This window comes from Carcharodon carcharias, chromosome 9 (genome assembly GCF_017639515.1).
Source record: "Carcharodon carcharias isolate sCarCar2 chromosome 9, sCarCar2.pri, whole genome shotgun sequence".
NCBI lineage: Eukaryota > Metazoa > Chordata > Chondrichthyes > Lamniformes > Lamnidae > Carcharodon > Carcharodon carcharias.
In genome coordinates this window covers 86,129,835-86,146,300 of record NC_054475.1, presented here as the reverse complement: position 1 = coordinate 86,146,300, position 16,466 = coordinate 86,129,835, and the positions used below count along the sequence as shown (strand labels likewise).

The window sequence follows — 16,466 nt, the reverse complement described above, 5'->3', positions numbered from 1 at the left end:
TCCGGTGATTCTGATCAGTGGCCTCTCCCCAAGTATCTAAACAAACAAATAAAAGTTAGGCTCTATCAAGTTGTAATTCATCCTGGAATCAGGCCTGTCCAGGGGCAACCTCAACTGGAATTGTAACAACATTGTCTCCACACTACTCCCAGTCAAATGGAAAGGCTCAGACAACAGTGATAATCTCCAAAGGACTCATCAAGAAATCGAGCAAATCTGGCACAGATGTATCCAAGGCAATCTTGAGTGGAGAAACACACCAACTGAAAGCATGGAAACTAGCCCAGTCCAGAGACTAATGTCATACTGCATACAAATTACTCTTCCAACAACAAAAGAAGCTATTCAAACCAGAAGTAGTAAAAGGCATGAGTGAAAAAAAAAATCAAGATGAAACAGCAGAAAGCCAAATTTCATTTTGACAAGACTGCCAAACCATTACCAGACCTGGGCATTGGAGAGACCATCAGGGTGCAAAGCTTCAATGCTCTCAACAGGAGTCAGCCCACGTGCAAACTTGGCGCATGCAGAGATAAGTTGTCATCTCGATTGTACGCAGTGGAAGTGAATGACCAGATATACGGGAGCAACTGAAGGCATATCCGAACAACCAACAAAGCTGCTCCTTCACAGCAGTCAGGCGATCAGGAGAAATGATCTCACAAGTGCAGAACTACCATCAGTCCCAGAGGTCCATGAATCCCCAACAACCACGATAGAAGAACATCAGTCACCGAAGCAACAAAGGCCACAGGAATGACACTCTTTGGACAAGGACATTATTCAGATGAACAGCCATGTCAATGTGCAAGTGTTCCATTAAGAGACCTGCATGATTTAAAGATTGTGTGTAATGCATGTGCACAGACTGACTAGTGGAACAAACAGGTGTTAATGCATGAGAACAAAGGTGTATAGTGGGTAACTTGGGTAACTTGCAGTTACACAGGATCGTGGATGCAAATGTGCCTTTTGTTCGCTAGGAAAAAGGGAATGCTTTTATCTTTTGTTCAATATGAAAAGGAGGATGTTTGGGTTTTGAAAATGCAATCTTTACTAAGTGAACCACCTGGCTTGCCATAGTCATGTGACCCTGCCATGAGGCAAACTGACTTTAGGCTCCGTTTCCTCAGTTCAATAAAGCCTCTCTGAGACAGACATTGAACAAGTACAAGTACATAAATCATTGTTAATCTGCCCCCTCTTTCTGCCAACCTCCAAAATCCACCTCTCGTTCCACATCCCCTCCAACAACCTTCAACACCACTTTACCCACCACTGCCAGACTCTCACCCTCCAACCCAACTGGCTGCCACTGCCACCTTTAACCCTCACCATCCCTTCTTATCACTGAACCCCTGAGTAAGCCCCTTGGACTCCTCAATTGACACTACAGACCCCTCCTCCTGAACCCTTGTTCTGTCTTCTCCCCCTTGCCCCGCACACCTCTCCATGCCTGTTCTTACCTCCACACCCCCTGATGCCCATTCACACCTGCACACCCCACCCCCTGCCTCCACTCCACCACAGCTCTCCCCACCCTCCCACTCCATACCAGGTCACCTATTCAACGACCTCCACAGCACCTTTCTCTTCCCATTACCACCTCCAACCTTCGCTGCCTCCCTCTAGTCCTCCACACCTGCCCTGCCTCTGCACTCCCCTGCTCCCAATCTAATGCCCCCACCCCCAGCACAAACCACCACTGCCCAACAGCACCTCTTGCAGTTGTCTACCTGCTGCTTGGTGATTGGAACCCTAGAAGAAGCCACCACTTGCCAATGCCCTCCTGGAAGTTGCTGCATCTAGTGGATCCACATGGTTGAAGCTCCGCCCACCTGCTGCTGCATGTGGTATTCCAGAGTCCACGGTCACTGGAGGCCTCCAACTGATCTCCGTCTGCTGCCCTAGGCTGCCTTCAAGTAAGTGCCAACGTTTGCACACCATGTTGGTCCAGATGTGTCCTGGACCAGTGTGAAAACCTAGTGGCACAGATGATTGGGCAGAGGGGGACGATTCCAGTCAGGCCTTCATTTGCATCCCAGTAACATGCAGGCCTCTGGTAGGAATGATGATCCACCATGGTGGGCATGACAGCATGTTCCCATCTTCATTTCACGCCAGCAGGAAACTTTTTGGCTTCCGCCACCTTGTCCCCGCTCCGCCTACAATTAAATCCACCACAGGGGGGATTGGAAAATTCCACCCACTGTGACTAACCTGGGTAACTTTAACAGTGCAATGTAAGACTGTCAATGAAGCACTATCAGGAACTCCTTCAAATCACCTCTGCAAGGAATCAGCACTCACTGTTTAAAATTTTTATACATATATATTTAGATAAAAATAAATAGAAACAAAGAAAAATCAAAAGGACATCAAATTTCATCTCAATTCCAAGCATCATTTCACTTATCTAAGAAGAGAACTTATTCTGTTTAAATTGTATATTGTGCAAATCCATGTATATTTGACCAAATACTCTGCATTGTATCTAATAGTGTGTGTGTGTAATGAGCAGTGTTATTAGAAAATGTATTTATTGTTGTTATTCTATTTAGTAAAGTGGTTTTACGCTGTACCAGTTCAATAGATAAGCCCGGGGAGATGGTCTGGTATTTAGCCCTCTGTCTGCTTCTGGTATGGCTGATTGTTGGGGCAGCGTTATCAAAAGGAATCAAATCTTCAGGAAAGGTAAAACAATAGAGTTAAAACTAGTAACAAAGTACAGATTTCTGCAACAATAGAACTAGAATTTATAAATCATTACTGAAGTGGCTGGTTTATCTCTCAGGTGATGTTAACAGTGACTCTTTGGGCAGTGGGAGATCCACAATTCAGGAGCATTTCAAACCTGAATGAGATCTGAAGATCATTCCCCTGAGTGAAAGAACAGCAGGAATGTGAAATTTGGATCCATAGTGTCACTGGATCCAGTGCATTGGAAACCTAAGACACATTGAGTGGTTCTTGTAGTGCCTCGGGCCACTTCTGGCACAGCTCACCATGCTGAAAAATTCCATACACATGCTGGAACCTAGCTGGCCACTTTGCAACATCAAACAGTTTTACCAGCTTACATGATGCATGAACTTAAGGAGAGGTGGTGGCGTAGTGGTATTGTCATTGCACTACTAATTCAGAGACCCAGGATAATGCTATGGGAACTGACAGAAGGTGTAATTTGAACTCAGTAAAGAAAATCTGGAATTAAAAGTCAACTAATGACCATGAAACCATTGTCGATTGTCATAAAAACCTATCTTGCTCAGTAATGTCTTTAGGGAAGGAAATTTGCTGTTCTTACCTGGTCTGGCCTACATGTGACCCCAGAGCCACAGCTACTCAGCCCTGTTCACCCTGCAAAAGCTTCTTTACTAACATAGTTTGGCTTATGCCAAAATTGGGAGAGTTGTCTCACAGACTAGTCAGGCAACAACCTGATATAATCAAACTCTTGGAATCATACTTTACAGGTAATGTCCCACACACCACCAACACCATCCCTGGGAATGTCCTGTCCCACCGGCAGGGCAGGCCCACCAGAGGTCACAGTACAGTGGTATACAGTCAAGAGGGAGTTGCCCTGGGAGTCCTGAACATTGTCTCCGGACCTCATATAGTCTCATGGCGTCAGGTCAAATATGGGCAAGGAACATTCCTGGTGATTACCAATTACAGCCCCCAATGACCGCACCTCCCCCCCACCGCCCCACCCCCCCACCCACCCACCCTCAACTGATCAATCAGCATTCACCAATTTGAGCACCACCGGGAGGGAGCACTGAGGGTGGCAAGGGCGCAGAATGTACTCAGGATAGGATCTTCAATGTCCATCACCAGGAATGGCTCGGTAGCATCATTACACACTGAGCTGGCTGAGTCCTAAAGGACATAGCTGCTGGATGAGGTTTGCGGCAGGTGGTGAGGGAAACAACAAGAGTGAAAGCATACTTCAACTCATCCTCACCAATCTGCATGCCACAGATGCATCTGTCCATGACTATATAGCTAGAAGTGACCAACGCACAGTCCTTGTGAAGACAAAGCCCCGTCTTCACATTGAGGATACGCTCCATCGTGTTCTGTGGCACGACCACCATGCTAAATGGGATAAGCACATTTCAAGCACATCTAGCAACTCAAGGCTGGAAATCCATGAGGCTCTGTGGGCCATTAGCAACAGTAGAATTGTACTCAACCACAATCTGTAACCTTATGGCCCAGCATATTCCCCCACTCTACCATTACCACCAAGTCAGGGGATCAACCCTGTTTCAATGAAGAGTACAGGAGGGCATGCCAGGAGCAGCACCAGAAATACCTAAAAATGAGTTGTCAACCTGGTGAAGCTACAACACAGGACTAGTTGCTTGTCAAACAGCATAAACAGCATGTGAGCTAAGTAATTCCACAACGAGGCTCTGCAGTCTCACCACATCTAGTTGTGAATGGTGGAGGACAATCAATCAACTCATTGGAGTAGGAGGCTTCACAAATGTCCCCACCCTCAATGATGGGGGAGCCCAGCACATCAGTGCAAAAGATAAGGTTGAAACATTTACAGCAATCTTCAGCCTGAAGTGCCGAGTGGATGATCCATCTCGGCCTCCCCCAGAGACCCCCTGCGTCACAGGTGCCAGTCTTCAGCCAATTCAGTTCACTCTATGTGATCAAGAAATTGCTGAAGCACTGGATACTGCAAAGGCTATGGGCTGACAATATTCCAGCAATAGTACTGAAGACTTGTGCTCCAGAACTTGCCGTACCCCTAGCCAAACTGTTCTAGTACAGCTACAACACTGGCACTGGACATATAAACACTGAGGCTACAAGAGCAGGTCAGTGGCTAGGAATCCTGCAGCAAGCAACTCACCTTCTGACTCCCCAAATCCTGTCCACCATCTACAAGGCACAAGTCAGGGGTGTGATGGAATACCCTCGACTTGCCTGGATGAGTACAGCTCCAACAACACTCAAGAAGCTTGACACCATCCAGGACAAAGCAGCCCACTCGATTGACACCCCATCCACAAACATTCACTCCCTCCACCAGTGACGCACAGTAGCAGCAGTGTGTACCATCTACAAGATGCACTGCAGGAACTCACCAAGGCTCCTTCGACAGCAACTTCCAAACCCACGACCACCACCATCTAGAAGGAAAAGGGCAGCAGATAGATGGGAACACCGCCTGGAAGTTCCCCTCCAAGTCACTCACCATCTTGACTTGGTAGTATATCACAGTTCCTTCATGATTGCTGTGTTAAAATCCTGGAACACTCTTCTTAACAACAGTGGGTGTATCTACCCGACATGGAATGCAACAGTTCAAGAAGGCATCTTATCACCTTCTCAAAGGCAATTAGGGATGGGCAGAAAATGCTGGCTTAGCCAGTGATGCCCACACCCCTTTTCCTTTTCTTCTGCTTCTAGCCTTTTCAATTCCAATTCCCTTTTTTTTACCTTTCCTTTTCCTTTTGCCACTAATTCAAGTTGCTTTTTCATTTGCAACTGAACCTTAGCCAATTCAACTGACTCACTAGCTTCAGGTATCTGTTCCAATTTCAAATGTTGCACTATTACTTCAATTATGTCTGCTTTCTTTGCCCCTGTGGTTAATCCTAACTGTAACTTATCCACCAATTCTGTTACCTGTGCCTTAGTTACTTTTTGTAAACCAATCAGGATTACAACTTCTACTCCTAGAAAAGTTTTGGTAATTGTTAAAGCCATCTAACCACTTTAAAATCCCTCAGCACCAACTCCTGAGTTCAATCTTCTCGTACTTGTAGCCTTGAGTTTCACCGCCTACAAGCCAACCAAGGAATATAAAAATACCTGACGAGCCCCCAATTTTGTTATGATACTGGCAGATGTTATTTGCCAGGCTGACCAAATAAACAAGGGAAACTTGGCCACACTGTCACAATGATGTTGCAATTTGTATTTATTATGAGAAGGCTGGTGCACTTAAAGTCAGAAGTAATGAGTCCACTACCACATTTAGAGATTTTAAAGATTAAATTAAAACATTTATTAACAGAAAAGAACTAACTTAAACACACACAAGATTATGGTTACACAATTACATAGTTCCCAAAATTTCTACTTAACCAGGCTCCCAACTACACACTCACTTTAAGGCAACAATCCAGATAGATTACTAATTTATAAAGTCATCCAGCAATTTTGCCACAAGCACCCACTGGACAATGGAATTCCAAAAGCTTTCAATACAACTTTGGTTTGGAACAGCAAATTCCTTTAGGGTGGCTAGAGGCCTTTTCCCCAAGTCTGTTTCAGACAGTCACCTTTTCAAGATCTCACATAACCACACCTCACACAACCTTCCATCCTTCTTTAAATATGTTTCTCCCTTTTTGATCTGTAAATCCCATTGTTTCCACTTGTCTTTAAAAGTTACTTTTCCCTGAATATACAAATCTTTCATGTTATCATTATGACTGGCACCTTTGGGAAAAATCAACATAATAACATTGCCTTAGTTATCTTACTATTTGTAAACATTCTCTATGTTCCTTTGAAAATCAAACACTTTTCCACTTATTTAAAAATGCAAATTTCATTCACAAGGTATCTGCTGACTTCACCCTAGCTTTACTCATCTCCATTTCAAATGATTGCTTTACACCTAACTTCTTTGATAATTTAAACTTTGCACTCTAATATTTCTAGTTTAAATTAGCCCCCCATGCACAACTAAACACTCGCACATGAATAAGGTTGCTTTAAAATATCCCACAATAATATTAGGAAAAATATGATAGTTTCCTGACAGCGCATGATCGATCCCTGATTGGTTTAGGTGGTGTGTGATCAATTTAGGATTGATTTTTTGAGAATGATAATCATTTATTGATGTCATTTCCTGTTATCCCCTGATTGGCCCTCTAATATGTCAGGTACTTGTAGGACCGTCCACTTCATTTGAACATACAAACCTATATATTAGGAGCAGGAGTAGGCCACTCGGCTACTCGTGCCTGCTCTGCCATTCAATAGGATTATGGCTGATCTAATTTTAACCTCATCTCCACATTCTTGCTTATCCCTTGCTTATCAAGAATCTATCTAACTCTGCCTTAAAAATATTCAAAGACTCAGCTTCCACTGCCTTTTGATGAAGAGAGTTCCAAAGACCAATAGACTTCTGAGAGAAAAAATTCCTCCTATCTCTGTCTGAAATGAGTGAACCCCTCACTTTGTAAACAGTGACCTCTGCTTCTAGATTCTCCCACAAGAGGAAACAACCTCTATGCACCCACCTTATCATGGCTCCCCAAGATTTTAAATATTTCAATCAAGTTGCCTCTTACTCTTCTAAACTCCAGTGTGTACAAACGTAGCCTGTCCAACCTTTCTTCATAAGACAAGCCTCCCATTCCTGGTATTAATTTAGTAAACCTTCTCTGAACTGCTTCTAACGTCCTTCCTTAAATAAGGAGACCAGTATTGTACACAATATTCCAGATGTGGCCTCACCAATACGCTGCACAACTGAAGCAAAACCACCCCACTCTTGTATTCGATTCTCCTCGCAATAAACAATAACATTCTATTAGCTTTCCTAATTACTTGCTGTACCTGAAAACTAGCCTTTTGCGATTCATGCTCTAGGACACCCAGATCCCTCTGAATCTCATTGCTGTGTAATCTCTCACCATTTAGATAATATGCTTCTTTCTTATTCATCCTGCCAAAATGGTCAATTTCACATTCACCCACATTACATTCCATTTGCCAGATCTTTACCCACTCACTAAATTATCTATGTCCCTTGGTAGCCTACTTCTGCTTCACAACTCACTTTTTGATGATCTTTGTGTCCTCAGCACATTTAGCAACCATACCTTCAATCCCTTTTGTTCAAATCATTTATATGAATTGTTAAAATTTGAAGACCCAGCACTTATCTCTGTGGCACACCATTCATTACATCTTGCCAATCAGAAAATGACCCATTTATGTCTACTCTCTGTTTCCTGTTAGCTAGACAATCTTCTATCCATGCCAGTAAGCTGCCCCCTTCACCATGAGCTCTTATTTTCCACAATAACCTTCGATGTGACACATTTTTCAAATGCCTTCAGGAAACCTAAGCACTCCGCTGACTTTCCTTTATTCACAGCACATGTGACCCCTTCAAAGAACCCCATTATTCTTTTTTAAACATTCATGGGATGTGGGCTTCGCTGGCTAGGCCAGCATTTATTGTCCATCCCTAATTGCCCTTGAGAAGGGCATGGTGAGCTGCCTTCTTGAACCATTGCTGTCCCTGTGCTGTAGGTACACCCACAGTGCTGTTAGGGATGGAGTTCCAGAATTTTGACCCAAAGACAGTGAAGTAACAGCGATATATTTCCAAGACAGGAGGGTGAGTGGATTGGAGGGGAATTTCCATGTTTTTGCTGTCTTTGTCCTCCTAGATGGTAGTGATTGAGTACCCTGCTGTAGCTTCTAACATTTTCCCTGTGACAGGTGTTAACCTAACTGGCCTATAGCTTCCTGCTTTCTGTCTCCCTCCCTTTTTGAAGAAAAGACTTAGATTTGCTATTATCCAATCTAATGGAACCTTCCCCAAATCTGGGGAATTTTTATATAACATTACAGCTTTTCTGCTATTCCATTAAATTTTATGACTTTCAACTGAGATTGGGTGCCATAAGATATTTTGTTTATCCACTTATTTGTGATAAGAGAGCATATGATGTTCAGCCCTGATGTTTAACGTTTATATTCATGGTTCCAAATGTCTAATTAATGTATAGATAACCTGTATAATTCTCTTCATGCAGGCATATATCAGTATATTTTGGTTACGGGAACAGCTTTTTAAAATTCATTTATCGGATGTGGACATCGCTGGCTAGGCCAGCATTTATTGTCATTACCTAATTGCCTTTGTTCAGAGGGCATTTAAGAGTCAACCACATTATGTGAGTCTAGAGTCACATGTAGGCCAGACCAGGTAAGGATGGCAGATTTCCTTCCCTAAAAGGCATTAGTGAACCAGATGGGTTTTTACAACAATCGACAATGGTTTCATGGACATCATCAGACTTTTTAATTCCAGGTTTTTATTGACTTCAAATTCCACCATCTAGTGTGGCAGGATTCAAACCCCAGGCCCCCAAAGCATTACCCTGGGTCTTTGGATCATTAGTCCAGTGATAATACCACTACACCATCACCTCCCCTTTTGCTGTTGTATGTTTTTGTAGTATCTGCCAGTGCTTGGAATACATTAATTAACTTAGTAATGGACTAATGGCTGGTGCATAGCATTAACCTGATATGGAAATAAAAAGTTACTACAACATGAAAGTATGTATAAAAATCAGCACATAAAGATAACCAGTGTTAAAACTGAGGTTACAGGATATACATACAAGATACAGCATAATGCATTTGAATAATACATGTTCATAAGGAATAAAGGTCACAAGAACTACATAGCTACAAAAATTGATTATAGAACTTAACTCTAAGCTTACACAACCAAAGATGGTTCACATGCTATGAAGGAAAGTGACTGATTTTTCTCTTTTTACAATACACGGGTTAAAAGGTCTAACCTAATTCTCAGGATATGGGACTCAATGTTTAACACTTCATAGCTGTTTTCTTTACACAATAGGCCTTTCTAACCCCACTTTGGGTCTTAGGTGTGAGTACCACTGATAAGTTTTAATTGCCATGGAATATGATGGTCTCAGACTCGGACTGCTCAACCTAGACAGCTTTGTACATTAGCTCCGCAATGAAATTTTCCCCCAATTTGTTATGATCCTGGACGAGGTACCTCAAATTGTTATGCTCCCGGGTGAGGAGGGTTGAACTGGCTTTCCTTTATTCACTCCCCTTGACTGGAATCCACAAGGTTAGTTTTAAAAGGGTCTCTCCCCTCATGGATATTTCCCAGTCTAAATGTATTCATGTTTTAAAAGGAGCCAATTTAACCACGTTTTGAGTCAAAGAAAGAGTGAATTTATTTACTAGTATCCAAGAAAAAAATAATAAAGAAGCAACGCACATACACACGGATTAGAAATGAGAGGTGAATCCAGAAATAAAAGTTAAAAAGATAGACAAATCTGTCTTTGACTTGTCCACAAGGAGTAGATGACAAAACATTGCAGCCGTTAAGTTGGATGATTCAGGTAGAGGTGGCTTTGGGCAGTTGAGCAGCTGGTTTGGAGATTCTTGGTTCTGCAGGTTAGCTGAAAGGAGTTGTCCTGTTTCCTTTTTGACTGTGGCTTTGCTGACTTCCAGCAATGAGAGAGAGAGACAGAGGAATTTTGTACCTGCAGGTGCAGGGGTGCCTAGTCGATGTTCTTCAGCTGTGACCCACACAGTACATCCTCGCACAACAGGCCTGAAACACCAAAACTAGCTCACAGGGACCAAGGTTGCAATTGATTATTAACCCCTTTTCTTGTGTATTCCTGGAAGGGAAAAGAAAACTCACATCATATTTACAGTCTGGGATAAAACTCACAGGAGATGGTTTCTGCTGAGGTGGTAATAAGCCTTCATTCTCACTGCAACTGCAGGAGATTACAGTTCAGTTTTTGCATTGCATCTTTTCCTTTTGAAGTGCCTCTGTCTAAATGGGTCTTGACAGCTTTTTAAGTGTGATATTCTGTTCTCTGGGCTGGCTGGTCTAGTGTAATCCACATAGGAATTTTCCAGCAAGTGGTTACTTTACAATCTCAGCTAGCTTTTGCTTCTGTCATTTAAAAAAAAGTCTTACTTAAAAGTTCAGTATGTCCGTAAGTAGTTCGGAGCTATGATCTGTGGCCATGACAGAAACCATGAAAGTATAACTGTACATGGCTTGGGACCATGTGGCCTTTCTCACTTGTCAAATGGGGAAGTGACTACAAAGTGATGCAATGTACAAGTATCCCACATTGACTACAATTAGGTGGAATATCATGCAGGATTAATTGATTAATATACTTTGATTACTTGATCGTTACACATGACTAAACTACAAACTAATTGTAAATAATTATTATCATCAGTATTGTGCTGTTGTTCTCTATCTCTGTTCCTCCGGGATGTGTTGTGTCTGTCCTGGTGACAGTTCTTGGCTATCAAAGTAGGAATTTAGAAAGTGATTGAGTAAGGAAAGGAGACATGGGGAGGAAGTCAAGCGGTCCATGGTCACAGCATCAGCAGCTTGAGCATCATGCCAGTTAGCAGGAAAAGGGTGAGGTGGGATTTGAGAAGCAGCATAAGCAACATTCCCCATAAACTGTGCGGGTGTGTGTCTTGAAGAGCCCAACAAGCTGACTGTGCACAACAAAAAGAAACTCATACAAACATTGGGTATAAGAAAGGATCATTCCTTCATTGTCAATATTCTCAGTGATACCAGTTGCTAGGGGCTCTGTCGTAATTAGCCCTGTAATGCTGATATCCATCTCCCCCATGGGGTTCAGGAGATGCAGATGTCCTTGTCTTTCACTAGTTCTGCTCCACTCCCTTCTATTGTTGTGTGTGTGATCTTGTCCTGGGGGCAGGGGAGAAAGAAGGGCAGAATATTGGTTATTAGTGCAGCTCCTACTTGCAGCCAGTGTCAGTACTGGCAGTCAGCAGCACTTCCATTCCACAGAGTGCAGCCCTGCTCTAAGAGGGGCAGAATGCCTTTAAGCACAGCAGAGGGGCTCATCACCCTGCAGAGCCTTCAGGCAGCCAGCAGTACGGACCCCACAACGCTACAGTCAGCTGAATGATAAACAGCAAGATTGCATGCTGCCTGCCTCGAGAAGAACAAACACAATTAGGTCACAAACTGCAACCACCTGGCCTGAAGATCAACCATAATGAGGGTTTAATGCAGCAATCCCCCACACTCCTGAGATGTGCCCCTCATTCTAAGGATTTCTGTCGCTGATACAGGGACTTTGGGTGAATTTCCAATTGCTCTGGAAGGCTGGGCAGGACAGGCTAAGTGATTGAAGAGCCCAACAAGCTGACTGTGCACAACAAAAAGAAACTCATACAAACATTAGGGTCATGGTTTTATTTGTACGAAATGAGGTTTGCCTGGACAATAAGATTGACCAAGAAACTTGAAGAGTAAATGTGAGGAGTGAAATATATTCATCACACTCTGATCAATTCTCCTGAACAAATGTGCTATTTCCCTGAATGTAAAATTTATGAAAGTTAGAATGATTTTTTTATGATTTGGATTTAGTTCCAATTTATAGCTCAGTGTTAGATATATCTTTCATATAATTATTACAGCTCGAATTGGCCCTATCCCCTCCATTATATACCACCCAAAGAGAGGAAAATGAAAAAATTGTTTAAGGGACAGAAAGAAAAGTAAAATAACTAATTCTAATTTTTTCCAAGTCTCTAGCAACATTTATAACCTGGCTCCACACTTGTAATAGTGAATTTTCAGTGCCAGAGAAATATATTGTCAGCAATGACACTTAATATGTTATCAAATGGCTACTTAGATTTGATAGTTTCTTTGGTGAGTTAGTTTCTATATATTGTGTAAGTGCAGGTACTTCAGGCCCATCAGTGTATGTAAATGGTGAGGGAAGCTGAGAGATGCCATTTTCCTGAAGTTCATGGCAAACTGGTACATATCAAAGAGCATCTTTTGGATTTCTGATTTTGATCTGAAATTGCCATCAGTTTTGCACATAAATAATCGCAGCCTCACCATTATTCCAGCAGATAGTATAAAATGGTTGATATCAAATCTGCACTCTGTTTTATATTCATTCCCATTTTGATTTATGTTTAAATCATTGATCCTCTTTTCACATGATCCACATTGACCCCTATGTATGTAGCTTAAACTGTGCCTTACAGTGGACAATAAAAAAAATGTCAAGGTCTTTATTGATACCAAGATCTGAATTTTGAATTTGGTGGGATTTTGTTGCATTCGATACAAGTGTTTATTTTGTGGTGAAAATCTTTCCTTTGTTGCTGTTTTCAGTAAAAGAATGGAAGTCACTGGGTGTCAGTGTACAGGCTGCAAGTAAAAAATCAAATCACTCTCTAGAAAACATGGCTGACAGTGGAAAGCATTGAGGCTCCTGGAGGGAATTTGGCAGCAAGTCCTAGACAGGGGCATGGAATGATGGCCCGGCTGTTTAATGGAGATACTGTTGACCAGAGGGAACTTCATTCAGTCAGCTCACCATTGAGCTGTGGGACTAACTCATGCCATATTCCTCATGGTTAACTTAGTTTTATCTGTTAAATGAGTTCAAGTGAAATCTCCCAGTGCTGATTGATTCTCCCTTCTATTTACCAGGTCTGGAAAGATGCTGCAACACAAATTTTCTATTCTCTTGCAGTGGGTTGGGGCAGTTTAGTAACACTGTCATCCAACAACAAATTCCACAATAACTGCAATAACTGTTACTGGGATACCATCATTGTCTGTGTTGTTAATTGTGCTACGAGTGTGGTTGCTGGATTTGCCATCTTCTCCATCCTTGGACACATGGCTCATGTACAAGACAGGCCTGTTTCAGAAGTTGCAGAGTCAGGTAAATGCAGAGCTTGGAAGTTGCTGGAGCAAGGCATCACATGACATACCTCATTTGTTAGACTTCTTTATGCAGCCTTCTGTTCATAATGTTTGTTCCAAAGCTCATTAGAATTGTGAGCAGATAATGAAGGCAAGAGGGCTGCGACCCTGGGACATTCATGAATGGTGGGACCAACAGTAAACATAGTCAATGGGATTTTTGGATTGAAAACAGAGAATGATGGAGAAGGAGAGTATCTATAGGCAAAGTGCACCCAGGGAATGCACTAAAGGAATGTTCAGCTTTTTATATGTTATTGGAATTGTTGCTGGATAAATTTGTTAAGGACTTTTTCTGTTTCTGTCTCTTATTTCTGGATTTGGATAAGAGGACAATATGATGCTAAAAATGGATTGAATGGTGAGGGATGGTGCAGTAACTGTGAGGAGAGGATTAAACCCCAGAAGAACCAGGGTCTGAGTATCTGCTCGGGGATAGCCCATCCAGAGTGGAGGGGACCAGATACCTCCATTCATCCTCTTCTTCCTCCGTCTCTTCTCCTTCTCCTGCTCCTTCTCCCAAAGTGGCCTCTGAAGCTCTTGTAGCAAGTTGTGAAGGATGCAGCAGACCACAACGGGTTTAAAGACTCACTCTGTTTCATATAGCTGGGCTCCCCAGGATTGGTATAGTCAATGGAACTATTGTTTTAGAACACTGACCTGACTCACACTGCAGCTGCACCTTCAATGAGATGATAGCCCATGTGGGTTGAGTACATCTCTCCGCTAACATGGAACATGCAGAGCCATGTGCATGCAGTCAATTGCACCCTGGACCATTGGGAATCCCACATCACTGGGGAAGCCATGTGTTTTCTCCTCCTGCTTCTCTCTGGTAAGTGAGAATATGATAAACTCCCCTCTCCTCTTTACAGAGTCTGTGTCATCTCCCTAATGCAGTGATGAATGGGAAACTGTGAAATATTACTAATGTCTCCTGCTCTGTCCTGGAAGGATCCATTGGTGTAGAAATTTAGAGATACAGTGAACTTTACAGCCAGTGGTAGCTCTCTCCTCACTCTGCTGTGCAGCTGCAGCTCGCATGGTAGGAGGTGGTACAGTTCAGTCACACCTTCTTAGTGAAATGTATGTGCCTCAGACATTGTTCCCAGCTGAGGTGGAGGTATGAGATGACTCCCTGAAGACCCTTGGTGGGTGTGGCCTTCTATTAACTGCTCTCCCCTTCTCTCTGTGCACAGATTCTCCTCTCTGCTGCCTGTGTTCCATCTCCAAGTCACATTGCAGCCTAACAGGCACTGCAACTATAGCCCCCATTACTGAAACAGACTTTCTCCTCACAGGCTTCTCAACTCCTCTGAGCTCCTTGTCAAAATCCAGAACCAACCCTTGGAAATCCAAAAAGTTTGGAAAACTCCTCCAGTAACACTCAACACTATCCTTCTTCCTTCCACTAACTCTGTACCCTCGAAAGCACCTCACCTAAGGGTCAATGGTTAACCGTATCAATACCATTTGTGGATTGGATTGGAGGTTGGGGTGGAGTTGGGCTGATCAGTGGCAAATGGAATTTAATCTGGATAAAAGTGAGGCCGGGCAAACAAGGCACGGGAATACACGATGAACGGTAGGACCCTGGGAAGGACCGAGGATCAGAGGGACCTTGATGTGCATGTCCACCGGTCCCTTAAGGTAGCAGGACAGGTAGATAAGGTGGTTAAGAAGGCATATGGGATACTTGCCTTTATTAGCTGAGGCATAAAATATAAGAGCAGGAAGGTTTTGCTGGAACTGTATAAAATGCTGGTTAGGCCACAGCTAGAGTATTGCGTGCAGTTCTGGAATCTGCATTATGGAGAGGACGTGATTGAGAGAGAGTGCAGAGGAGATTTACCAGGATGTTGCCTGGGCTGGTGAGTTTTAGTTATGAGGAGAGATTGGATAGACTGGGGTTATTTTCCTTGGAGCAGAGGAGATTGATGGGGAATATGACTGAAATGTATAAAATTATGAGGCGCATAGATAGGGTAGACAGGAAGGAACTTTTCCACTTGATGAAGGGATCAATAACCAGGGGGCATAGATTTAAGGTAAGGGGGAGGAGGTTTAGAGGGGATGTGAGGAAGAATTTTTTCCCCCAGAGGGTGGTAGGAATCTGGAACTCACTGCCTGAAAGGGTGGTAGAGGCAGAAACCCTCATAACATTTAAGAAGTATTTGAATCTGCACTTGCGCTACCATGGCATACAAGGCTATGGGCCTAGTGCTGGAAAATGGGATTAGACCAGTTAGGTACTTGTTTGACCAGCGCAGACTCGATGGGCTGAAGGGCCTTTTTCTGTGCTGTAGACCTCTATGACTATGACTCTGCGTTTGTCCAGCTGAATGTATGTGCCACTGGGAATGATTGAGAGGGTGTTAACTGGACTTGCAAAATGACAGATCCTACATCAAATCAGTGTTAGATGCTATTTGGTGTCACAATTTGCCCATTCTGAACTCATTGGGTGTATGTCCTCATTAGCATCCTAATTTTCACAGCGAGTCACATAGGCTATGCTGGGAGTGGCTGGAAGCGTTCCGGCTGACAATTTTTGAGTTTCATTCTTCCACTGGGTCCATCGGCATCCTGGAGCAAAATTTTGCAGCCTGTGTCTATTGTAAATACCACTAATTTAATCATATCAATTTTATTCACTGCCTAGGTTTTGGATTGGCCATCATCACATACCCAGAGGCTTTTACACAGTTGCCATGGGCACCTCTATGGTCCATTTTATTTTTCTTCATGCTGATCACTCTGGGATTTGACATTCAGCTTGCAGCCTTGGGTAAGAATGATGTTGCTTAATTTAACCAATCTCTTTCTACTTTTGCAAAAGGTATTTTTCCAAATTCTTATGTTTATAATG

The 16,466-nt window shown here is 42.9% G+C and overlaps 2 pseudogenes; both read left to right on the top strand.

The window, feature by feature from the left end:
* The window catches only part of LOC121282438, a 46,449-nt pseudogene extending 43,365 nt beyond the window's left edge, over nucleotides 1-3,084 (top strand).
* Nucleotides 3,085-12,469: 9,385 nt separating this feature from the next.
* LOC121282437 overlaps nucleotides 12,470-16,466 on the top strand; it is a 38,520-nt pseudogene continuing 34,523 nt past the window's right edge.